Genomic DNA, 27,477 nt, shown 5'->3' with positions numbered 1-27,477 from the left:
TAAAAATTGAAAAATTCTTTGATCCTATAGAGGGCAAGTCCATTGACCCCTGGGATTGAAAACAGTCAAGAACACGGGTGCCGAAGCCAAAGGCCTAGGTTCCAATTCCCTTTCTTCCATTTCATAGCTAGTGACCATGAACCAATCACTTAACCTCTGTACCTCATTATGAGGTTTAAATGAACTAATTTGTATAAATAGTTTTTAATTGATTGCTGTTATTAGCAATCACTAATTTGTAAGTGATTGCTGTTATTTTTGCTTGGAGCTTTTAGAAGTTATTATTAATAGAAAAATGACACTCATGATTTTCGTCGTAGAGTGTCAAAGGCACTTTGAGTCCTTTATTTTTTCAAGAATGTAATAAGACTTTTTTCATTTAAAGTCACTGTTCCATATTACCAAAATTTATTTTATGAATATAAAGAATTGAATGTCTTTAAGACAAGACTTGTGGTGAAATGTGAAACGATTATTTTCCCAAGGCACATCAAACTTGCTGTGCATAGTCCAGGCCTCTAAAGTCTGTGTGCATACCCTAGGTAGCACGTGAGATCCATTTTATAATACACTTTTAAAAATAATGCCTTGGACTTCCCTAGCGGTCCAACAGTTAAGACACTGCGCTCCCAATGCAGGGGGCCCAGGTTCGATCCCTGCTCAAGGAACTGGATCCCACACGCATGCCGTAACTAAGAGCCCGCATGCCACAACTAAAAGATCTGGCATGTCGCAACTGAAGATCCGGCACAGCCAAATAAATAAATAAATATTTTAAAATAATAATAAAATAATGCCTTAGATTTAGGAAAAGAAAATATTAGAACCTATTTGCCTTTGTATCATTTTAAAACTATCTGTGTGGTGTATAATGTACATACATTATATGTATAGAACTTCGTGTATATAATTTGTTAATAAATAAGATGCATCTTAAAAAGTTTTCTTATGGGTTACCCTACCCAGTCAGGTGTTTGGAGACCATTGGAGGACAGAATGATGACATTTAGAGCCTCAGCAATCATAGAATTTAGGACCCATTCCCTGATTTAGAAGCTAAGGAAAATAATTCCTAGACTGTCATTGAGTTGTCCAGCTTTACATAACTGTTCAGAAACAGGTCATCCAGTGGCTGGAATCTAATCACTGACGGACTAGAATCTGGGTCACTGGACTCGTAAACCAGAATGACTGTTTAATTTCTCAGCTTGATTCCCCTGCCATATATGCTTGATATGTGTGTGTGTGTGAATCTCTGACGTAATAAGCCATACTCAGTAGGCACACCCTGTTTCCTTATTCAAGCATCTTAATTTCATCCCATGAAATCTGTGAAGTATCAGACCACCAGAAGGCATGCAGACACCTGGGCTGAGAGTCTTCCTTCCAGGAGATCTGATCTTGACTGTATGGCTGGTTTGAGGAGCATCACTCTGAACTACAACACACTTATTGGTGACCTGGGTTCAAGTGCTTTTGCGGAATCTCTTAGTGAGGATTTGTGGCTTGGAGGTAAATTCTAAAATTGAAACTATTGAATTTTTAATATGATATATGCTTAGCTTTTGGCATGATACTGTTGTGATAGGATTTTTTTAAAGCCTTATTTTTCTGATAGGTTTTATTTTGCTCGTAAACTTTTTCTACAAGTTGCATATATTCTTTTTTTTTTTTTTTTTTTTTGTGGTACGCGGGCCTCTCACTGTTGTGGCCTCTCCCGTTGCGGAGCACAGGCTCCAGATGCACAGGCTCAGAGGCCATGGCTCACACGCCCAGCCGCTCCGCGGCACGTGGGATCTTCCCGCACCGGGGAACGAACCTGTGTCCCCTGAATCGGCAGGCGGATTCTCAACCACTGCGCCACCAGGGAAGCCCTGCATATATTCTTTATAGAAAATGCACAGTTACAAGAGAACAATTACCTATAATCTTAATATGCAGACATAATCACTGTTCATTTTGGTGTGTATACTTTCAGTCTTTTTTTTTCTATGAATATATTTTGTCCACTTGGGCATAACAAAAATAAAATTGTAATATATTTGCTATTTCATATTCCTGCTTTTTTCATTTAATGATGTATCATGTAGTATTTCATCATATTGATGTCCCATAGTTTAATCAGTTCTTTGCCATTAGATTTAGACAGTTTGCTTTTCCCTGTCAGAAACATTGTGAATACGTTGTATATACGTCTCTGTGTCCATCGGGATTACTTCTGTAGAGTAAGGAACTAGAAGTGGAATGACCTGAGTGTGACATACTTGTAAGACTTTTGATACACATCACCGAGTTACCATCCAGAAATGCTATGCCAGTTTGTAGTCCACCCCAACAGTGGACGTGAAGCCTGCCTCTCACAAACACTGGCTTGTAGCACTTTTAAAAAAATGTAAAACTACAAAAGTGAGTACCTCTCCATTTTCTGTGCCAGTAGGATTACTCCCAATTTTATAACTTTTTTCAGTTAATTTAGTATGAGCATTTTGGCAAGTCAGTAAATTTGCATCTCCTGCATCGTTTTTTGTGATTGTTCAGTATTCCATTATGTGAGTATGCCACAGTGCACATAGCTTATCCATTCTTGTATATAAGCTTTGTCGAGTTTTTCACTTACAAATAGTACTCTGATATATATCCTTACCTATATCTCTGACTATTTCTTTTGGTTAAATTCTTAGAAAGAGAGCTGTTGGATCAAAAGGGTATAGACATTATTTCAAGGCTCTTCGTACAGAATCTTGGCTTAATCTGATAGGAGAATAACCACATTTTGTTTTATTTTGTATTCATTTGATTTACTGGTGAGGTTTACTGGCTGTTTGTATTAATCTGGCTATTTGGTTAATTAGAGCGTGTGTCCATTCTTCTGTAGTGAGAGCTTGTAAGGCTTGTATCATATCCTGTCAGATCCGTATGTCTGACTTGCTATTTCTGTGTGTCATGGGGGTGTTGAAAGACTCCAGTTACTTTAACGTGATGGTCCGCACAACACTTAAAAAAAGACTCACCATAGTTTCCTTTCATGGAATAGTTTTAAATACCTGTGCTTTGGTGATGATCCCTTTGGTTTAAATGAGTAGGTTGTTCAGCCCCAGAACGACTAGAATTCATGATCAGTTTTTCTGGCTTTTGTCTGACTTTTTATGGAGAGAATTCTTGACCATCATGCTTTCATGATAGGTTTTTAGTATGGATTGTCTGTTCACACATTGTTTGAATTTGTTATTATTTGTATCCTCTTAGACTTGTCTTTTTTGCTCTAAAACTAACACTTATTACATTTCTTCTATTTTGTTTTCCCCTTTTAAGTAGTTTCAAGTGTGATTTAGAGCTGAAGATCATGATCCACAGAATGGCGTGCATCTCTGACCTCCACCAGTTTTTGCTCGTGAGGTTTACATGCCACTGCTGCCCTTGCTAATTATGAACTGAGATTCATTTTGTGATGCTTTTTGCTCATAGGTTATATACAGTTCTTCTTCTGTATACAGTTATACAGTTCTGTAATTGTAAACTATGTTGGGTGATTTATTGGTACTAAAGCCAGTGTTATCATTGCACATCCAAGAAGAGGTTTTTAAATTGGATTATGCATTATGTGTGTGCGTATAGGTTTCTATTGTTTTTCCATACCCAAAATTACAAGCCTGCCATGACTTGTGTTGTGCAGGACTCTTCCACACGTGAGAAACTGAGAGTTGTCTATATGTTAAATCTGTAGAGTTAGCCAGTGACCTTTTGTCTTTCATCAAAAGCACTTGACCTGCAGCACTGTGGCCTCACCAGTGAAGGAGCAAAGGCTTTACTAAAGGCCCTTGAAACCAATAGAACTCTGCTCGTTCTGGTAATAAGAAAAAATCCACCTGTTGGTATGTGGTCACTTTTTAAAATTGATTAACACATAGCAAAACAAAAAGAATTTGTTCACGTATTGACAGTTTTTAAAACTTACTGTGTTCAACTTTCCTCATCATATACAGTTGGCCCTTGAACAACATGGGGTTAGGGGTGCCGACCCCTACGCAGTTGAAAATCTGGGTAGAAGTTTATAGTCAGTGGTTCCGCATCTGTGGATTCAACCAACCTTGGATCGTGAAGGACGATAGTACATATTTATTGAAAAAAAATCCATGTGTCAATGGACTCGCGAGGTACAAACCCATGTTGTTCAAGTTTCAACTGTACTTTTCTAGTGTTGCACTTCCCTTATGTTTTTAGCAGATGATGTTGTAATTAAAGTGAATTATACTTGTAAATTCTTATCTCTACTCTGAATAGAGGTGACCCTAGATACTAAGCCTGCTTCCACCAAGAGCATTATTTCTTTCCTGTGCAACCTCTGAATTCTTGCAAGGAGTACTTTGTTCATTTGTCAGAATCAGAGGTAATTTTTTTTTAATATCTTCTGTGTGCCAGATACAGGTTAAGGCACTAGGGCTAAAGCAGTGAACCAGACAGACAAAAGTCTTGCCCTCATGGAGCTTACATCCTAGTGAAGCAGTTCAGATGGCAATCAATAAACAGATAAGTAACATAATTTGAGATAGTAGGAAGTGCAGAAATATCTTAATGTAAGGCGAGTGATGGGGGGCAGGTAGGACTCCATTGGATAGGTCTGTTAGGGGACAGCGTCACTGGAGAAGTGGCACTTGCACGGAGACCTGAATGAAGAGAGGAGCAAGCCACGGAAGATCCGGGGTAAGCACATTCCAGGACAAGGAGGCCGTGAGTGTGCAGACATGTGGGTGGGTGGAGTATTTCAGGAGAAGCAAGGAGGAAGACATGGCCAGAGGACTGAGTGAAGAAGAGTGTGGTATGACATGAGGTCAGGGTGCTAGCCAGGGGTCTGATCTTATAACGTCTCGAAGGCCAGAGTACAGATTTGGATTATTCTAAATGAGTAGTGGGTATTGAACTGGAAAGAGGCATGATCCAAATAGTATCTGAATAAGATGAGCTCGTAGAGAGAATGGACTTGGGGGGATAAAGAAGAGAACAGGGAGACCAGTTGGGAGACTATCACAGTGGTCCAAGTAAGAGATGTTTCTGGCTTAGCTTCGGTTGGAAGTTTGGAGCAAGTGAAAAGCGCTTGAATTCAGGTTGTGTTTTGAGGGTGTAGCTAACAAGGCTTGCCGATAGATTGGATGTGGGGTATGAAGGAAATAGTAACACGGAGACAAGTCATTGATGATTATGTGTGCAACTGGGTGGTATCACTTAGAAGAAGGGGGCCGATGGGAGGAGCAGCTTTTGCGGGAATATCAGAACTTTGGTTTGCTATCTTAGATGCACTTTAGTTATGTAAGTGTCTGGACAGTGCTCAGACTCTACTTTCTATCCAAAGGTATCCAAAGCCACTTTAGATGCAAAATGTTTAAAGTTGAACTTTGCTCCTGCCAAAATCGTAACCACTGTGGGCAGTCTGCAGTATGTCATCTTAGGTTTCTGAGGAAGAAACTAGAATACACAAAGGAAATAAGTGTACAATTGCATAATGTAGATTCCATATTTAATTTTATGGGGAAAGCAATAATTAGTTGGCTTTTGGTTTTAAATGGAAATAGCCACTCATTGGGAAATAATTACTCTAATTTCGATTTATTTGACTTTAAATCATTCTGTGATGAAAGCAGTTATGAAAAAAGGTCTGCAGAATGGAAGGAGTGTCAAGTCAGAGGTATATAACAGGTTTTAATTCTCCCAGAAGAATTTCTCTTTGTTGGTTTTATTTTATTTTATTTTATTTTTTGCGATACACTGGCCTCTCGCTGTTGTGGCCTCTCCCATTGCAGAGCACCGGCTCTGGACGCGCAGGCTCAGTGGCCATGGGCCACGGGCCTAGCTGCTCCGTGGCATGTGGGATCTTCCCGGACCGGGGCACGAGCCCGTGTCCCGTGCATTGGCAGGCGGACTCTCAATCACTGTGCCACCAGGGAAGCCCAAGAATTTCTCTTTAATGACTTGTTTTTCTTTCCTTCTTAAAAGAAAATTATCAAGGTACTTTCTGCCATCTTATGTTTTTATTTTTTTATTTTTAATAACATCTTTATTTGAGTATAACTGTTTTACAATAGTGTGTTAGTTTCTCCTTTACAACAAAGTGAATCAGTTATACATATACATATGTTCCCATATCTCTTCCCTCTTGTGTCACCCTCCCTCCCACCCTCCCTATCCCACCCCTCTAGGTGGTCTTTAGTGAACCACGGCTGGTGGATCTGCCATCTTAAAACTAAGTTTTTATTCAACTGAAATGGCTTTTCTGTTTTTGAAAATGGTGTGTGATGCTTTAATTTAGCTTCCCAGAAATGCAGATTGAAGACCTTTTATTAACTTAAAATATCTTAATTTGCCTTGAAGATCAAACCCTCCTCAATTACCTGTAACTTAATTGGCATATTTATCATTTCTCTCTCAGTACCAATGGATAAGTTCTCCATCGGTGAAGGAACCATCCAAAGCTGCTAGACAGAAAAAGAGAACTATAATTTTCGGAAGTGGTCGAAAAGGAAAAGCTACTCTTAGAATTGGCAACTCTTTCTTTTTTTTTTAATGCTACTAGAACTTATACCCCTTATATGTCCGGTGGGCTAAAATTAAAACAGCCTTAATTGTTATGCCTCAACGTTTAATTATTTCCTGAATGGTTAGCTGTCAGTATTATTTGTGGTTCTTATGGAATGCACCTAGGAGGTTCCTGACACATAGTGTTTAATATGTATTAGATATTAATTTTACTATGATAAAGCTCGTGAAGTGACAAAATCCATATCCAGATATGAGGTCACCTTTTCTCCCTTTCACGTGGGGTGCAGGCCTTGGGAAAGAGAGGGAAGCATGTGATGTGCCTAGTGACAACCCCAAAATAAAATAAAGCAGGCAGAGCTCTTGGCGCTTTACAGATATGAATAGCTTTTCTTGTCATCAGAGCCCTGTGAACAGACACTGTTGTACAGCAGCGCAGACAGATTAGGGTCAGGTACAGCGGGGAAGTGGATCAGGCAGGATAAGAACATGCGGAGAGTTGGCGGGGGCTGGTTCCAGAGGCTTTATTTACTAAAGAAACAACAAAAATCACAGATGATAATGATGGGTTTTTTTTTTCCAAATATACGAATCAGTGGAAAAACTAGAAATGATCATGTTCAGAATTGTGATCAGTTGTGTCTAAATATGTAAAAGTCAGTTACTTTCCCGTAAGCCAGAAATAACAATAGAAAACAAGGAAAGATCCCATTCGTAATAGTCACAAAAATTAGTAAATATCTAGAAGTCAGTTGAGTGTTCACCTGAAAAAGTCAGTGCAAAAGGATACATGAAATATTTTAAACATACATGTTAACATTAATAAAATATAATATTATCCTATTATCCATCAACATATAAAGCCACTGGCAGAGGGAAAGACAGATCGGTGGAAAAGTCCAGAAACTGGTCCCTGTTTACTTGAGAATTGTATTTTAACTTAGACAATTTTAAAGTCTAACTTGACTTTTTGTCTAATTGACTGATTGAAGCATTGCTAATTCATTTAAACAGAAATTAGATATTGGCATCACAGCATACACAAATTCTAGTCAGTCAAAAAGATGCAAATGCAGCTAAATGCAAGAAGCAAATACACAATATAGGAGAGAATTTCTGTGTAAGTGTAGGGAGTACAGAAGGCTTCCTAAGTAAGCCATAAAACTCGGAAGCCATAAACTGAAAGATATTTAATTACATGAAAATGTAAAACTTTTGTACAGTTCAAGACATAAACAAAACAAAATGACAGACACAAAAGTTTGGTAGTGTATTAACATATAAAGGTGACTGTTGATACAGAGAAGAACCCACCAATAAATGAAAAAGGATAACCAAATTTTATAAAGGCAGGGGGTGGTTTCTAACTGTATGAGCAAACCACTCAGAAGAAACACAGCTGGCTACTACACAAATGAAGAGGGGCCAACTTCTTTAGGAAATGCAGGTTAAAACCATGGGATTTTCTTCACTCTGATGGGCAGAAATTCTAAAGACTGATAACATCTGGTGTAGACGAGGGACCAAACACACTTTGCGTATGTTAAGTATAACAAATGTGTTCAAATTTGGAGCAAGGCTTGCAGCATCCATCAAAGTTCAAAACTCTCTTGCTCTTTGACCAAAGACTTTTACTTCTAGGCACCTGCCCTCTGCCAGTACTCTGCCTTGCACAGAGCGTGCATCAAACAGGCACCCGCAAGTCCGATGTGGGAGACTTACGTAATGGGGAAACTCTAGCGACAACCTGGGTGTCCTTCGGGAGGGGTCTGATGAAGGAAATGAGGATCCATCCGTGGTAGGGAGGAACGTGTGTGTGGAGCTCGGGGAAGGCCTGTGAGCAGGCTGGGAAGATGGCCTGATACGTCATCAGGTCCAAAGGGAAAAGAGCAGGTGTAGAAAAGGACATGTCTATTATTCCACTTAGAAACCCACAGTGTATTTGTAAATACTATATATGATTATATGTACATATTGAATGATGCATATATTCAAGTGTACACATTTGTGTATCTGATCCTGAAAATGCACAAAAGACTATTAATGGCAACCACCTCTATGGAAGGGAATAGATCTTCGTATTTTTAGTCGAGGTTTCCTAATCGTGTGCAAATTTAGACTAAATTTTTTATTTAAAAAATTAGGCAGTCAGGAGAGGCCTGGTGACTCTTTTGTGGGCTTCTCTCACCTCAGGATGCACTCTTCACACCCTTTCTTGTTTCTGGTTTGTCTTTTGCAGCAGACACCACTGAAAGTAGCATCTTGTCATCCCTTGCCAACCGCCTGCGGTTTTCTTGCGCCCTCTAAACCCTCACCACCTTTGTGAGCTGCTGTTTCCTGCTGAGGTGAAGCCTTTCCCCTCACACACACCCCTCTGGTACCTTGGGAAGTCCCGGGGTTTCTCAGTGGGCATTCTAGAATACTCATCCCAGAGATGCAGTGGGTTTTTCAGCCACATTCATTTGGGGAAAACTGTGTTCCTATATGAATTATCCTCTTGGGAGTCCACGATTCACCAGAGCTCTTGAGACGGTCTAGGAAGTTGAGTCAAGAAACCCTTGTAGCCCTGTTAATTCAGTATTTCCTAAATTTCTGTGACTGACTGTGGTACTGCTTTTTCGGTCACAACCATCCTCATCAGCTTCCATCATAGACTCCCTGGGCAGTGCTGCTCAGACTCTGTCCTGGAAGCTTTACAGTCCCAGGATTACCCGCTGCTTCCACGCCCACCCGGCCCCGTGCTGGCGCTCTGTCAGCCTGGCACCTTCTCCCTGCCCCCAACTCATTCAGGCCACAGGCCCTGCCCCCGCTCTGGGATTTGGTGATAACGCCTGGGAGCGGTGGCCCAGCACAGCCCACGGCAGTGCTCCGTGTGGCTCACAGGGTTTAATACACACAATTGGAGTCCTTAGTGGAACATGGGAAGATGACTTAACTGCAGGTGTCTTATTTCATAATCCCCGTGTCTCTGAAAGTGGGAGAAACACACTGGGAGGGCCATATGTTTTAAGTAAAAGGGAGACTCTGTTTCTCTGTGGGAGTAAAGAACAGGCCCTCACAGTTACCAGGTAACATAGGGAGTTTGTGTTGAGTCTGTCGTATTGGGCCTGTTATACTCATTTCTATGACCCTTGGGTCCCTATTGACATTTGCATTTACTGCCCATGCTTGAAACTCCCCAGCGTCCCTGTCTTGGTTAGGAGCCCTGATTCTGTGGACCTAGAAGTTCTTTGTGGGAGCTTTCTAGCAGGCCTCTCCCCCAGTGTCCCCACCTCCAGCCCCTATGGCGGTCGTAGTGCTTTTTCGAAAACACAGAGCTCCTTGTTGTGCAGACCTGCATGCTCCTCGTTGATCCCATCGATCCAGTTCCCAGGAGAGCGTGTCTGCAGGGCCCTCTGCGGTCTGCAGTCCAGCCCCCAGCCAGGCACCCACACCCCAGGTGCTGCAGAGAACTTGCTGGGGTCCCCTGTGCCTTGGCAGAGACAGCTCTCTGCCAGATGCCCTTCCTTCGTCTCCCCCTGTCCTGCCCCTCCCACCTCCCTTCCTCTGAAACCTTCAGCCTTCTGTGTGACAGAGTTACTTGCTCAGCTCTGTGCTTCCACAGCGCTTGTCGTGTGGCCTTTGAATTCCCTCCACAGCCGTTTTGCCAGGTTGTGAGCAGCTGATTCCCCTTCATCGTTTTCTTCCCTCAGCCCCACACCAGGGACGCTCTCGGGCACCGTGCAAATTTAATCTTCAATTTCTAGTTGTTATGACGTTGTTGCTGTCATGGTATCACCTACGTTCACAGTAGGATGGGTAAATGTGTGGGGGACGACTGTAAATACAGATTCTTTGTAAATGCAGGTTCCTAATTCTTCCCCCTTGTAATATGTTTTCCCCTTAAATCACGTGTCCTTTTAGCTGCTCCAGCTCTATCATTGGACTGTCACCTGGGGTGCCTGAGGCAGCAGAATATCAAAGAGTGTAGACACTAAATTTTTAATGTAAATGTCAACCAGGATACCTACTAGCTGTGCCAAGGGGGGCCCAGAATTCAGGCTCAAAGCCTATTAGCAGATAGTTGGTTTCCCTGCTTGTGTCTCTTCTATCTGTCGCCGTGCCCTTGACTCCTATTAACTTTAACAGGAATTATGTGTGTGCCCTGAGGGGCGAGCATAGCTTTGAATGGGGGCTTCCTCACACTGCTTTTCTGTCTTTTTTATTTTTAATGAATCCCACCCTGTAGAAGTGGAAGAATGACAGGATGTGTTTGAGAAAATTTAGAGAGTTATTACATATTTTCCCTGTAATCCAGAATAGCATGCCAGCTCTTCTTCTGTTTGTCTCCTTTGGTTGTCAGTGGAAGATAATTTTGGCTTGCTTACTTTCCAAATGAGAATCTGAAGTCCAATACAAACGTATCCGAGGAGAAACGTGACCCATTCATTTTTGAGAGTCTGTATGAGCCCTGTGCAAGGTGCGGAGAATAAAGAGACAGATTTATGGACTTCAATAGATATGTACATCGCACTGAATGTGTTCCAGACACTGTTCTAAATTCTATCAGTTATCTACTTTTGCATCACAGAACACTTCAAGACAGTGACTGAAAACCACAGCCATTTCTTGTGCTCAGGATTCTTTTCAGTCAGCAGGTGGGGCTGGGCTTAGTGGGGTGGTTTCTGCTGCTGGTCTCATCTGAGATCACTTATTCAACCAAAGTCATCTGGTGATCCACCTAGAGTCTAAATGGCCCCCCTCATCTGTCTGGCAGCTGGTGCTGGCTGTGGGCTGGGCCTGTTATTTCCAGCAGGCTAGCTCGGGCTTGCTTACATGGCAGTGATATTTTCAGAGGGCAGGTAGAGGAGCTGCATGCCCCTTGAGGCCTCAGCTTGGAAGTTGCACAGCATCACTCCTGTTGCAGTCTCTTGGTCAAGGCGAGTCCGCAAGGCCAGCCCAGATTCAAAAGGTGTGGAGCACTAGGCCCCACCTCTTGCTGGGAGGGCTGCAGAGAATTTCTGACCATTTAGTCCTCACATCAGAGAGGCACAACAGAGAGATTGAGTCACCTGTTCAAGGTCACACAGCTTGGGACAATACAGTGTTTTAAGTGCTTTGAAAGACGCTGCTCGTTATTTTTATATTTTACAGCCACTATTCGGACCAACTTATTGTTTTTCTCTGCAGCCTTGGAGAGAAAGGGTCATTCACATTGCTGTGTGAGTGCCTTGGGTTGGAAGCTTCATATATGTTGTAGCACTGAGTTGTCATAACTAGTATGAAATGGAGATATTATTATGATTCCCAATATTCAGATGAGGAAACTGAGGCTCTTGGAAATTAAGTATGAGTCGAATACGAGAATGTTATCTCATTGTTTCATATGCAAGAGTGGTCTCCCTATGTAAATTATAAATGTCCTGGCACAGATCTTTTTTTTTAATCTCTTGTTTGCATCTGAAAATGGTTTTTAAAACTTTTCTGTTGCTTTATTAATGGCAGTTGCACATTACAGAAAAAAAGCTGGAACAAAAAACATGTTTTTCAGATGTCCAGTGGCACCCCAGAATAGAAGCAAGATGAATATTCCATTTCACATTGGCAACACCAAAGGAGATGATTCTTTAGAAAAAAGATTTCTCGACAAAGCACTTGAACTCAATATGATCTCCCTGAAAGGGCATGGGTGGTGAGTACACGTCCCATCCAGAAGCTTGTCAGAGAACTGGTTTATTTTCCAGACGCTGAAGGAAACACATCTAGGAGGCTGCCCATCCTGGAGTAGCAGGTACTGTAACTCGTTGGGAAAGACCATTTGTTACGGGGGTTCTCCTGCTGCTGCTTACAGACCCCTTAATACGGTTCCATGGCCGAGAGCATGGCGTGGCCACACTTTCTAGGAGCTTTGGTCAGAATTACCTTTGAAAATCTCTGCTCTGACAGCACAAAGGGTGCCATCCCATGTCTGGTGCAGCTGGCAGAAGCCCGTTCAGTGTAAGAACAGACACTGTTGCTCCCCTGAACATCAGAGAGAGTAGTTAATTCTGTGAGCCCCATGGAAGATGTATGTTCTCACGCATGAGAATAGCTGCCCGCTCCCTGCCCCCTGCACGGCAGGCTCATCGAAGGCTTGAGCTAACCTAGGTTACCTGTGAGCGTTAGGAAGGAATTTTCTAATGACTGAGATGTGTGATGCTCCTGGCCACCTGCGTTGGCTTTCAGGTGGGAGGTTGGACACGGTGGTGTCAGGTGCTGCGACCCTCGCAGGAGCTGTTGACGGGAAGGAGGGTCGTCGTGATGCTCAACCCGGTGCTCCTGCTCTTAGCGGCTGCATCGGTGGTTCTTCTGGGTCCGTGGGAGGCATTCGGGCCTCTCTGCATAACGCTGTCACCATCGAAGATGTCCACGAGCTGGCAGCCTTTGTGAAGCATTTTTGGAGATGCACCAGCTATGAGCACATGCTAACCAATATACACTCTGCCCTTGAACAGTGTACAAAATTGAAAGTCACTTGGGCATGGCTAAAAAACCTAAACACACACAGTATTTTTCTCGAATGAACATGCTTATGATAGATTTTCTTCGTTTTTCAGAGAACAGCAAAACATCCACAGCTATGCCAAGCTGTTGAAACTTAACCTTAATTATGACTTGAACTGGAAGCTTTTAAAAAAACTTCTCTTGCGGCTTCCCTGGTGGCGCAGTGTTTGGGAGTCTGCCTGCCGATTCAGGGGACAGGGGTTCGTGCCCTGGTCCGGCGATCCCATATGTCGCGGAGCGGCTAGGCCTGTGGGCCATGGCCGCTGAGCCTGCACGTCGGGGCCTGTGCTCCGCAGTGGGAGAGGCCACAACAGTGAGAGGGCCACGTATCGCAAAAAAAAAAAAAAAATCTTTTCTTGCTTTTCTACCAAATTCTAGCTGCAGTTGTCTTTGCTTCTACTTTTTCTGCGTAGGTCTCATATTCAGAGCCGCCTGTGGGTTTAATTATATGCAAATTGCAGGTTATTGTTTATAGAGACATACAGACACACAGCATGGAGGGTGGGTGGGGCCCTCTAGGTGCTGAATTCTGATCAGCACCTAGATCAGCAAGATGACAGCAGTGCGGTCTTCTGGTTTCTTTCTTTATATGGTTATTCTCATAAAGCGATAAAAGTGACTTACTATATGTTTATATAGCAAGGTCTGTTTTTAATACCATGTAGTTTATATCTCTATGCATTTATATCTCTGTGCCTTTATATTTCTAATAATACGGTTCTTGTTGGTATATGTTGAGACTTTGAGAATTTGTCAGTATCCTTGACCTTGTGCATTAGAGTGTTACGTTCTCAACAGTCGTGGGCCTCCCCTTCCCCCTCCCCTCTCGCGTTTTAAGCTGCTTCACCAGATTTGGAAGCTCCCTGATTCGCCTTTACTTTCCTTTCAGTGGGTAGAAGAACGGTTGGTTGGTTGGTTGGTTGGTTGGTTCTTCGTTTTTCAGCTATGCTGTTAAACTAAAAATCTCTGTTAAACTCCCTTACTGTTTGTTCATGTGACTGTTCTCTTTCTGGTGTTTGACCAGTGATGCCCTGAGTTCGGGAAGATCTTTGCTGAAGAGTCTTTTCCCCTATTTTTTTTTTTTTTTTTTTTTGGTATGCGGGCCTCTCACTGTTGTGGCCTCTCCCGTTGCGGAGCACAGGCTCCGGACGCGCAGGCTCAGCGGCCATGGCTCACGGGCCCAGTTGCTCCGCGGCATGTGGGATCTTCCCGGACCGGGGCACGAACCCGTGTCTCCTTCATCGGCAGGCGGATTCTCAATCACCGCGCCACCAGGGAAGGCCCATCTTTTCCCCTATTGTTCATCCATTGTCAGTGTTTTATGTTGACCCTGTGAAGGACATTAAAGTCCTAAAACATCTAAACCTTAGTCAGTGAATTTCTTTACATGCTTTTTAGACAGATTGTTCTTTTATGAACTTTATGTTGGGAAGTGAGTCTAAAAATAGCGTCTGTGAAGGGTAGTTTGTTCAGAAAGGTGTAAGACTTGAATCCTGTACATCCATGGTTTTAATGATTCAGCATACGGGTAGCTTTCCGTTGGCTTTTGGAATGGACATTGTCCACAAACCACCTTACAACACAGCTCACGGTATAAAGTTGTATGAACTTTGTCCCACTTAGGCTGAAAACATGCTGCTAGGACAGTTTTGAGCTGTCTTCGTGTTTCATTGTATTGTGTAATGAGGCCTATACTGATCTTTCGTCGGAGTTCTGCACCAATTGGTTGGGTTAGTTGCGTTTCCTGCTTAGGGCTCAACCTTGCCAGTCTTGGTTCTCTCATCTCTAAAAAGGAGGATTGAAATAACTCCCTGACTTATCTCGGGGATGTTTGAAAGCTGAAAACAAGGGCTCAGTGCAGGATGTGACTGTTTAAACACAGTAAATGTTTCAACAGCAAAAGCCGGACTGTCCATGGACGCCATCCAAGTGTTCACATATAATAGTGCTCAGAGTCTATTTTGCCTCTTTCCTCATCCATTCATCTGATGGTCACAAGTCCCTGTGGTTTGTACCGGCCCCAAGTCTCTTGAATCTCCGCTTATTTCCATTCCCGTTGCCACAGCCAGCTCTGTCAGCGCTCCGCGGATCATGTCAGCAGCCTCCTCTGCCCCTCCCTGCCCCGACCAGCACAGCCCGTTGGACGGTCACTTCCCCTTCGTGCTCCTCCTTGGTGCGTAAAAAAGCCCAGACTTCTGAGCCTAACAGTCACAGCTTTGTGGTGTCTGGTCTGGCTTCTTCTTTCTTGTGTTTCTGGTTCTTGGAATGTGGCGTGCATATATGCCCATGCTACGTCGGGTAAGCCTGGAGTTCCTGCCCCGACTCAGCAAGACTGACGTTCCTTCAAGACACCTGCCAACCTCCTGCCCTTGTTTGTGTCTCCTGCATTGGAAGGATGCTCTTTTCCTTTGTTCTTATAAGCGTGACCCGTTTATCTCATCACAGCACCTTCATTCTGTGTTTTCCTGTACCGAGGGTGTCTGCTTACGTGCCTTCCCCATCAGAGCAAGAACTAAGCCCTGTTTCTCCACCTCCATCACCTGGCACCCTGCCTTGCCCGAAACTGCTCAACTACTGTTTGTTTAATGAATGGAAAGGCAGGGCTTCCTGCACTTCACAAAGAGCCCGCAGTAAAGGCAGAGGTACAATCTCACATACGTGGATGTTTTCATTTTTCAAAAGCTTACTATGTAATTTCATTTTTTACTAAAATTTAAAATCGTGGAGGACTCCCATACTCTTCTTTACATATGTGCGAAAGTGTTTGGAAAACGGTGAGCCACTGCATTCACACCAGGACAAAGGATAGTCACTGTTGTCTGGAGCACAGATCGCTGGAAGGTACTCATGGAGCGAAAACCTTGACCTTTGTATGTCTCAAGTGAGTGAATGGACGCCAGTCTGCTGACCACGTGGAGAGAGGGGAAGGGGAGATAAGGATGCAGGCCCCAGGTCAACAGGCTGCGGGAGCCACAACTGGCCAGTCTATTTTTTTTTTTTTTTTTTTTTTTTTTGTGGTACGCGGGCCTCTCACTGTTGTGGCTTCTCCCGTTGCGGAGCAGAGGCTCCGGACGCGCAGGCTCAGCGGCCATGGCTCACGGGCCCAGCCACTCCGCGGCATGTGGGATCTTCCCGGACCGGGGCACGAACCCGTGTCCCCTGCATCAGCAGGCGGATTCTCAACCGCTGCGCCACCAGGGAAGCCCTGGCCAGTCTTTAAGAGTAAAAGCAAAGTGGACAGACAGGGGTCTTTCCGGCCTTGGGAGATCTGTGTAAGCCTTGGTGGCTTCACGTTCCTTTAGAGCCTCCGCAGTGTCCTCCTCCTTCTCCCAAACTGCTTTTGACTATTTTTGTCTTTCACAATGTGACAACACATAATCATGATCCTACCACCTAAGTGAGAAAGAACAGATTTGCTCCCACGTTGCTTATGTTTACCTCCACACACTGCTTCATCCCCAGCACTGTGGCTCTGTTCTTTGCCTGCACAAGAAACAAAATTGTTCTGTTCCGCGCTAGTCTATGTTTACCTAAACATCTAATGCTGTCTCGTCACAACTTAGCAGATGCTGGAAGGTTTGGCAAGCCCTTAGGTGAACTATGTGATGTAACAAATAATTAGTCCCTTTTTTCCCCTTTAGAGCTTAAGGAGCCACTGAGACCCCGTAAAATGGACAAGACCCATTGATAGTTGTCCAGCTCTGCCTAAGTCCCTTGCAGGTCTGGCCTTGTATCACTCTGGGATTAATGTTTTTTGTATCGTGTTCTTTGGAAGGAAAATAAAATGAGGAAGAATTTTCTCACATTTGATCCAAATGAACAGAACTAAAAAGTGAAATGCTACTGTGTCTGCAAAGAAATCAATCACTTTAATTGCAAAGAAGATTCCCTGCCTCTGTTAGAAATTGTGCTCTTGGTAATTTAGAATCAGAATCCATGACAGTTTGTGATGAATTGGCTCCTTTTGGGCTAAAGGAGGTAAGAAGTTCTAATTACCCCTGGATTATTCCAGAGTGGGTGGAAAAGCTTGATCAAAGAGATATTGGGAGAGAGCTAGAAAAGCTAGCAGTAAGCAAAGATTCATTGCATTTCTTTTTAAGAATCTAAAGAATAAAATAGTTCATTTGTTGTGACAAAAACAAGAGCCTGTGGTGTTTGAAATCCCAGAGCAAATTGGATTTTCTAAGAAAATAGGGAACTGGGCATATGAGAAAAGTTTACGTACCCAGAAGTCCTATAGTTAGGTTATAGAAATTGGCCTTGCTTAATTGTTAGCACACGAGAATACTGACAGCCTTGCGCCTCATTTGGGGAAAAGTATGGAGTTCACACTTTGAGTGTTTAAATGTGTAAGTAATTGGCACTAAGTTGAAGGCAGTCCAAAATGTTTTATTCAAATGAAAGCATAATTTAAGTTAGTAGAAATGTACTCAGGGTCCTCCTAATGAATGAATCTACTGACCCAATCCCTTTTGGTATCCTAGCCTTTGTTTCTCTTCCGATTGCCAACAATCCCTGAAGAATAGGCTGGATTTTAGGTTGACGCATTTTATTTTGAATGGTGTGTGTTGATTTTATGTATCTATATAGATGTAGATATATACTTATAGATATATTTTCAAACTTAAAGAAAAGTTGCAAGATTAGTACAAAGAACTGTTGTATGTGCTTTACCTAGATTCACCAATTATTACTATTTAGCTTTATTTGCTTTGGCATTCACTGTCTCTCCATATATACATGTTTTTTTTTTCTCCTGAACCCCTTAAGGGTAAGGAGACATTGTGCCCTTTTCCCTGGAAATAGTGATTACTTCCTAAATGAAACAAAATTTTCTTACCAAACCACAGCACAGTGGTCTAAGTCAGAAATTTAACATTGATACTGTTGACTGATGTACCGTCCATATTCAAATTTTGCCACTTATTCCAGTAACACCCTTAATGGCTAATTTTTTCAGGCCAGGAACCAGTCTACAATCATGCGCTGCACTTAGTTCTCATGTCACTTTGGTCTAAGTATGAAGTAATTCTTCAGCCTCTTTGTTCTTCCTATTATTGAGAGTTTGTGACGAGTATAGGCTGGTTGTTGTGTAGAATGATCCTTGGTCTGGGTTCGTCCACTGTTTCCTCATGGATGTTTCATGTGATGTGCTTTGGATGGGGGTCCACAGAGGTGACAGTGTGTCTCTCTGTGCATCCTTACAGGAGCCACCTGATGGCCCTCTGTCTCATTAGCATCTTGGTTAAGGTGGTGCCCACGAACTTTCTCCACTGTCAAGTTATTATTTGTCCGTTTGTAGTTAATAAGTAATTTATGGAGAGATAGTTTGAGACTCAAAGTATTCTGTTCTTCATCAAACTTTTGACTTACATATCTGGTTCATAGAACCAGTAATTCAGGTGTATTTATTTGATGAAGAAGGTGAAGTGATTCTTAATGCTTACTTCCCACTAGTAGTTTTAACAAGCCACTCTTCTTTCTCCCGAAGGAAAAAAAAATCCTAAAATATAAGCAGCAGAGGTGTGCAGCACAGTTCATTGACAAAAGGCAACTGTTGGAGGACATATATTCCAGGAGCTCTGAGAGTAACAAACATATTTTGAGAATGTGAACAGTAGGGGCAAGTGTGCTTTTTGGTGAATCAGGGAAGGAGGAAAAGAATCCCCTGATCGGGATATAGGGACCAACTTGCAGACTTTTCCTTCCCTGTCTAGTCAAGGTTGTTGATTTCTCAAGAGTTGTAGAAGGACAGCCCTTTGGCCACACAGACCTTTAATCTAATAACCAGATCGTGAACCACATAGCCTGATGATGCTTTAAAAGATGTGAAATATATCTATAACAATCTAAAGTGAAAGTTGCTTCTAATGACTCTAGCCCAGCAGAATAGGCCCCAAGAGAAAAGTAAAATCTTGGCTTCCATCTAGCCAGGTGAAGAGCTGTAGGCATCCCAAGAAATGAAACTTGAAGTTGAAACGTAAGAAATGTAGGAAGTTACAAGTCATTCTGGGGGAAAAAAAATAATGATCTTATCCAGCAGAATAAAAAGCGGCTAGAGGCTGAATCATTCTTTCCTGTTCCCTTCCTCCAGTTTACAACCATAGGTTCTTTAGGTTGAAAGTCCAGGGGTTGAAGCAGAAATCTTTAGGAGTTCTTAGGAAATGACAGGTGAGCAGGTTAATAACCTCGGGTAGGAGCAATTCTGCTGTAAAACACACTGGGGAAAATACTTCTGAATTTCTAATGGATTTAAATCTAGGCAGTCTAACATATTTTCTAAAGAACTATGTTCAAATTAAGGCTCCAGCTGATGTTACCCAGTCGCCTCCCCCATTAAGCCATCTCCAGTTCTCCCAATGTCATATTGTTCAAGATATGGTGTCTTCCATGAGCAAGGTTCTTGTGCATACAGGGGCAAGACGTATCAGTTAGGATTTTGTTGGTCACAATAGATAGAAACCTTGGTCCCAACTGGCTAAAGTGAACAAACAAACAACCAAAAATTATTGGTTGATGTAACTGAACAGTCCAAAGACAAGGGCCAGCCCAGATCTGGTTTACTCCAGAGGCCCATGGTGTGTATTCTTTGGAGCCTCCTTTCTAGGACTCGGCGTCTTTGTCCTCCTTCGTGTCATGCTTCAGGATAACCACATTGGTGACATTGCCTCTTCAGAACAGGTCTGTAGCTCTGCTTTCCTCGCCAGAGTGTCCAGCCTCAGTCTGCTTGGGCTGCCTTAGGTCAGGTGCTCGTCCCTGTGCCCATGAGTAGGACCCGGAGGAAAGGACATGCTACCTGGCTGGAATACAACAGGACCCATCCTTGGAGCTGGGTAGCTGGCCAGTCCCACCTAAACCATATAGGAGCCTGTGCAGCTTGCCAAATAAGTTCTGCTTTTTGTGGCCTTTATGGAGCTTACAGCTTCATCAGGGAGGCAGACAAACAAATAAGCAAATGGATACAAGATACGAAGTGAAAGAACAGAGCTGTGAGAGTAAATGTCAAGGAGACACAGTCCAGACAGCGGAATGGGAAGTGACATTTGAGTTGAGATCTGAATGGTTGAGCAGGAGTTAATCAAGAAAAGAGGTTAGGGAGAGACAAAGGCCACGTGAGCATTTGGGGGAACATTTATCACTTTACTCTCTCTTAGGAGAGTTGGTGTGTGATGCTCAAAATATTGAACAACTAGTATGGTCCCCTAAAGAGGGCAAAATTACAAGTGGCCAAAAGAGGATGACTGCAGGAAAGCAGCAGCTCGCTGTAGGTGGCCACAGATGAGTGGCCCACTGCTGGGGTCTGAGGCCCACAGGGTTAGGGCTGGGGCAGAGACTGTTAACCAACTAGGATGGAAGTCGTAGATAAGTATATCAATAACTGGTATGGCAGCAGAGGCACGTACCTGCTGGATTTCAAGCCTGAGTGTACCCCCTTTTTTTCCGGGCCTCTTTCCACTACTTACTGACCACCAAACCGTCCCTATGCAATATTCAATAAATGTTGACTAAACATATAGATGGCTATATTGATAGCATGGGAAAATTATCTGCATTCATGCCTGATTGATATTGATAGAAGATTTCGCCCCAGAGCAAATTAGCAAATGCTTCCCTAGACTCCGCAGAGCATCTCAGATGGTGATTTTCAACTCGAGGCTTCTGGGATTTGAATCAGCATCTGCCTGAGGTTTGCAGGTTGAGGGGAATCTCAGCCTGGAGACACATGTTGATTCCACGGTACAGTGTTGGAAGCCCACACGGAGTAATAAACGTATAGTTGTGCTCTTTTTGAACCATGTAATACTTATTGACTTAATGGGCACGTTAAAACAAAACTCATGAGGTGAAGCGTTAACATCTTAATTCCTGTCTTTTTTTGAAGGGGGAGAAAATGTGGGCCTGCATTTCAGCATGGAGGTTTGTCTGCAGCCAGTAGAGGCTGCCTCTTTAGATGGTGTGCTCTAATTTGCTTTTCTTCCACCTTTCTTACCGTTTTCATATTTGTTCCTTACTTGCCCTGGGGTCCCGGGTCTGAAAATAGCGAGATTTGAGCTTTCTATTGGAAAACCATTGCAAGGTAAAACGAGGACGATGGTCCTGGGCACCACGCTCCTGGCCTTCTCCACTGTTTTAACCCCAGCAGCAGGAGCATAAACTTTCCAGCTGTGTGAAGGACTCAGAACTGAGCTAGAGCCATCCCCAAACCAGCTGAAGTTAGTCTGTTAGCTTTGTGCAGGCTGAAAGCTTTAAGTAAGCATTTCCAGTCATACCTTCTGGTCATTTCCCTTTAGTGTACCGTTTCCACCTCCAGGTTCTTCTCTTACACCCTGAGAGGCTGGCCCAGAACTAACCGAGGAGCCGCCACTTGGCTGAGTCATTGTCATTAGCCTCCTTTTAGTCTCTTAAGCATCTCTCCTGTTTAGGGCTGAAGTCTAGTTGTATAAGATTTCAAGTAAAAACTCCCATCCGCAAGTCACTGATCCATTCATCCAACCTTACCTAGTTAGTTAGCGAAATGGGGAATCGTATTGGCAAGATCATTGTCCTTAAGCGATTTGGAGCCTAGTAGGGAAATTCAAATGCCAACATGCAGTTGTCCTACTCTGGGACAAGTGCCTATCAGGTAGGGTTGCAGATAAAATACAGGACACCCGGTTAAACTTGCACGGTGTATGTGTTAAATCTGATAACCCTAGCACCGGGGAAAGTGTTGGGTGCAAGGGAACACAGGTGAGGAGGACCAGGGAAGTCTTCGTAGAAGCACTGCCATTGAGGCCAACATGAGAGGGGTTAAGCCAGAAGAGGTGGAGGATAGGGGAGTGCTCTGTGAAGACAGAATAGCACGTGTGAAGGCCCTGACTTGATAGGTGCCCCAGGAAATTCAGGGGCCTGAGGTTCAGGATGTGGGAATATGGAGGGTGGAGGAGTATGTCAGGGGAGGGGAGACTGGAGACGCGATGAAGTCCTGCCATGGAATGTGGACTGGATCCTAAGCACAACGGGCCAGCCATTGTAGGACTTGAAGCGGCAGTGACGTCAGGTGCGCATTGGAGAAAACTCCTTGTGGCTGGAGTGTAGTGACTGATTCGAAGAGGGGGGCTGGAGACAGGAGAAGGCAGAGCGGTGCCCTGCTGCAGTAACGAGAGTGAGTGATGGCCGTGGCTGTGAGGGAGAAAGAGGAATGGATGCGCTACTTAGAGGAGGGATGGGTAGATGCGGGAGATGAGGGAAGAGAAAGGTCGTGTATGAAGGTGGTTCCCCTCAGTGGGACAGGAGAGGTAGGAGAAGTGGGCACTGCGCTGCCCTTTACCTGTTTGCCTCAGGCCGGCTCCCTGCCTGTCCACTGCTCTGCTCCGTGTCACAGGGCTGATCCTGCAAACCCCATCGCCCAGATTTCCTCACCAGCTCTTTTCCAAGTAGGTTCAGCCAATGGAGAGCATTGGCCGGAGGTTGGAGGGCAGGGCGATGGGAGAAGCCAACGTATTTTCCCTCGCCCTCCGCCCTCCGCGCTCTGTTTGGGCAGCCGCAGCAGGGCTGGTGGCCGCTGTGCTCTGAGTGGCTGCCCCACCAGGCAGCCCCTCCCTCTGGGCTGCCAGCTCCTGCCTGGCAGCTGTGGCAACACCACTTCCTTCTTTGCCCCCCAGCCCAGCAGTGGGGTGGGCGTGGTTTCCTCTGCTGTGACTCTGGGATGTCTCACCATCCCATCTGGCCTTTTATTTATTTTTTTAATTTTTCTTGCGGTAGGCGGGCCTCACTGTCGTGGCTTCTCCCGTGGCGGAGCACAGGCTCCGGACGCGCAGGCTCAGCTGCCATGGCTCACGGGCCCAGCCGATCCGCGGCATGTGGGATCCTCCCGAACCGGGGCACGAACCCGTGTGCCCTGCATTGGCAGGCGGACTCTCAACCACTGCACCACCAGGGAAGCCCCCATTTGGCCTTTTAGCTTTTTCATCACCATGTGAAATTTGTCGTATTGAACTACCTGTCACGGGCTGTTTTTCTGAGTGGACATTCAGTAATATGGACGTGTTGGATTTCAGGTGCCTTATGAGACATTTAAATGGAGACGTTTAACAGGAAGTCATATATAGACTGAAAGGTGCAGAGAGTGGTCTTGGATGGAGACAGACTTAGCTGGTGATGGAAACTAGGGGAGAGGATGAGGTCCTTGAGGGAGATGGCATAGAGGATGAAGAGCAGAGAGCCTAATACAGAGCCCTGAGAAATACCCCAAGGAAAATCAGCTCAACAAGAGACTGGGAGGGTGCCAAGAGACAGAAAACGGTCAGGAGGGTTGGATGGCGCAGAAGCCAAGAGAAGAGATTTTCAAGACAGAGACGTTGTTTAAGATATAAGTCAGGGGCTTCCCTGGCAGCGCAGTGGTTCAGAGTCCGCCTGCTGATGCAGGGGACACGGGTTCGTGCCCCGGTCCGGGAAGATCCCACGTGCCGCGGAGCGACTGGGCCCGGGAGCCATGGCTGCTGAGCCTGCACGTCCGGAGCCTGTGCTCCGCAACGGGAGAGGGCGCAGCAGTGAGGGGCCCGCGTACCGCAAAAAAATAAAATAAAATAGAATAAAATAAAGATATAACTCGGCTTGGCGGTCACATAGATAAGGATTGAGAAGTAGTCCCCTGGACTTGTCAACGGAGAAATCATTGGGGGCTTCAAGGAGATCCGTTTCATGAGAGTAGTGGGGCAGAAACCAGATCGCAGTGTAGATGGGAGGGGAGCAATGGGGGGCAAGTCAAGAAATTGATGGCAAAGGGAAAGAAGGGAGGGGTGGATAGAAGGACAGGAGAATAGAGTGGAGGTGGGCATTTCCTTGTGGCTCTTTAACTCTGGCTGGGAGGGGCCAACAGAGGAGAGCGTGAAGATGTAGGAAGAGAGGGTGGCATCCCGAGCCCAAGGAGGACTGGCCTCTGTCTTCAGCTCCCACCAGCTGGACGTTCCCTTTCTCTAGCTTTCCACGTAGGCTGTGGAAGTTGCCCCTTGCCTCCTTGGATCAGCTGCCCTTGATTCGTTCGTCCTTTCTTCTTTTTCAGCACATCTGGGTCATACGTTATGTGAAGACAAACAAATCACTACTGACGGTTAATTTTCTTGAAAACCCCCCCAGGCAGGTACCATTTTGGAGAACTACATATTGTGCCTCAAAAAGCCAAAGTAGCCCATTTTTCCTCTCTCATTGGGAGAGATTGCTGTTTCTTGGAGAACCCGATGAAGAGGGTGACTCGCACTTAGGAGTAACGTTGCTTGCAAAGTGCGAAAGGTGAGGTAGTTTGGCTCTGAGGCCTGAGACTTCCTGAGAGATGGCAGACTCACAGCTCCCATTTCCCTCTGACCCTGGGCTCTGAGCTCATCCAATGAGATGGTAAATGAAGTCACTGACACGGTTGAAAGGATAACTTTCTTCTCTCTTTTTCATTCAGAGCAAATTTAATGGAATTTGTATACAACATATGGATGAAATATCCATACGATGGGGCTTGACTATATCCTCACAATTCCCCTTCCCTTTTCTACATCTGGCCCCTTTAGCTCTGCAGACGTAACCCCACACCATCAACCCCCCCAGTCGGTCCACTGAGCGTCTCTTCCTCCTTCGCATCTGGTCGTTGTCGTCACCTTGCTCTGCACTACCGCCTCCTGCGGTAGCTGTTAGGTCCAGGGAGGTTGGTTCACTGTGAGCAAGTAACCGTCAACTCCATGGACAGGTGGAAGTGACTTGGCAGCCGGAATGAGCCCACCCTGAGTTAATTATACCAATGAGGGTCAAGGAGAGCGGGGATGCAGCTGGTGTGCAGAGCCCCGGCAGTTGTGAGACACATGCTCCTGAATCCACATGTTGCTCCATATCCAGCCTTGCCTTTCTTGGTTCTCTCTCTTGACTCCATCCAGGTTTCTGCTCTCCTTGTCCCTTTGGGGAGGGAGGTCAGTACCGGCCCAGGTGTAGTCCCCCAATGCTTCCTACTTCCAGGCCCTACGTAGGCTTGTATATCCACTTGCTTGGGTTGCCCTGGCATTCGTGACAAGAAGTTGAGTGGTTTCTGCCCTAGGCTCTCTTTTTCTGGCGTCCTTCCTTGCTGAAATGTCAGAGGACGCCACTGAGAGGGCATAACCGCCGGTTGACCCGAGAGCTGGACCCGGGCAATCAGAGACTCCTCACCCCCTCCCCCGACCTTGGAATATACATTCTGCCCACCGTTCCCACAGTGGGAACCCTTTTCAAAAACTCAGCCTTGAGAGAGGAACGTGTTCTTGAGACCATGTGGACAGTATATGTGACTGAACCCTGTTAAGATCTCTGTGTAAACTCAAGATTCTGGCGCGTGGGTGCTGAGATCTGTTTGTCTTTCAGCTGACCAAGGCAAGCTTTGTAAGCAGGTTCCCTTGCTTGTTGAAACTGCCACTCACTTGTCTGGAGTGGGCTGCCTCTTTCTTCAGTCTCTCGTTGTCCTCTGTGTATAGGGGCCAGTTTGCACCCCAGCAGATAATCTTAATGCTTTGTTTGCTTCCAAGAATGTACAAATCAAGTAATGCTTTTGTGATGAAAATTATACAGCATTATACAGAGAACCAAACATATACTTTCCATTATATCTTTGATGTACTAGTTGGTGTTACATGCACATGTTTCTTCACCCGTGTTCTTTGGACTGTTTTTTTCATTCGTGTCTATTTTTCTTCAGATGATTTTCTAGTAATTTATACAAATTTGTGAATCTGGATAAACTAATATCTTTGACTCTCAATTTCAGGTTGCATCCTTTGCTCTCCAACAGTCATTGAAGTGCTGTTTTCAATATGTCCAGGCAGGGATTCAAAATAACGAAAATGCTTTTGAAAAATAATGTCGTAGGTTGACAGAGTGGTTTATACATGATAGCATAGGCTTATGCTCTTAATTCTTCCTCACAACCCTGCTTATCGTGGCTGGAATTGCTGCTACACCTGTGGGGGCAGCTGGGGCCTGACAGGGCCACATGCCTCTTATGCCCCAGCTAGTAACTGGAGCTTGTACTCACGGGGGCAGCAGGGCTCCGAGAGGGAGAGTAGAAGCCCAGAGGGACCTGGCTCTGAACTGGTCCACCATTGTTTCTGCTGCTTTCTATTGGCCATGGCACATCACCTAACTTCAAGGGTGGGGAAATCAACTCTGCCTCTTGATGGGAGAAGTTGGAATGTCACATTGCAAAGAGTGAGGACACAAGGAGTCAACCTGGAGCCATTTTTGCAATTTTGGATGGTGCTTGGTGCCTTCCTCAAGGAGGTCGTACAAAACCATTTTTCAAACATCCCAGGTTCCTATAAATCTCCACCTCTGCTTTGGCGGCCCCTAAAAATTCCCAGTCAGTCTTGGTGAGGGGACACTTGGTGACAGTGTTCTCTTTCGAAATGAGTAGTTCCGTTATCGACATTACATTGCTCCCCATCCATTATTTACACGGTTTCCCTGTTTGTATGTGCAAAATATTTATGTGTATATTTTGAGACATAAATTGTACAGGCCTCTTTTTTTTCTTTCGCACACCCTAGAGATGTTATAGAGGGAGTAAATGTGTCCAAATTTGGGGGAAATTGGAACAGTCAAGAGTTACCTGTATGGAATGCTGTTAACGATGACAATTCCCGCTACAGTACCTTTCCTCTGAGACACTTAGGGTCTGTCAACAGATTAAAAGTAGCAAAAGATGCCGATGGAGAGAATTTTCATTACCTTGTGCTCTGAAAACTTGGATTTTCATTGGTTTGAATGGGCCTGAAAATGCATTTTTCTTAGTAGGGGCATAGAAGCCTCTAGCGGTATACTTAATAAAGCGAGGTGAGTTATAAGCAATCATCTGTTGGAGGGTAAATGTACCACACTCCACTTTAAGAAAAATACAATATAAAAGTCTTACCATGGAAGAAAATCTTTAAAAAAAAACTTCAAGAAAAATAAAGACATGACACCATATTCAGTTTAAAGTCAGTGACTTATAAGCAAAGCAAAGCAAAGCCAGTCTGATTAAGGCCGTTGCATTGTTCTCGCATTTTTTTAGGTCTCACCCATTTCTGTGGCCTTTTTAGAACCTAAGCTTCTAGGGCTCAGAGACGTTTGTCTTGATGTAGGACTGAGCAAATGCACGGAGAGGTTCTCAATAAATAGGCATTAAATTCTAAGTCCAGAAGGGGCCTTGAGATTCCTTCTCTTTACTCCTTTGTAGAACTGTTTTAACCAGCCCCCCAAAACAGAGATTTTCTTTAAATCTCAAAATTCAGACATTCCACAATCAGAACTTACTTCTCATATTGCCTTGTGGTCTGCTGTGGGCATCTGTCGAATGGTGTGAACTGTGCATGGGGACCATGGCCTACCCTCCAGGCCCACGGTTTGGGCTGCTGTGGTGCCATGCTGTGCCCAAGGGCCTTCTTCTTTGGAGGT

The 27,477-nt window shown here is 44.5% G+C and overlaps 1 pseudogene; it reads left to right on the top strand.

Annotated features, from left to right (window-relative positions):
- Nucleotides 1-27,477, top strand: part of LOC131755463 (RNA/RNP complex-1-interacting phosphatase-like) — a 177,115-nt pseudogene that overhangs the window by 33,734 nt on the left and 115,904 nt on the right.

Source organism: Kogia breviceps, chromosome 4 (assembly GCF_026419965.1).
Source record: "Kogia breviceps isolate mKogBre1 chromosome 4, mKogBre1 haplotype 1, whole genome shotgun sequence".
Lineage (NCBI taxonomy): Eukaryota > Metazoa > Chordata > Mammalia > Artiodactyla > Physeteridae > Kogia > Kogia breviceps.
This window is presented reverse-complemented; position numbering and strand designations above follow the sequence as displayed.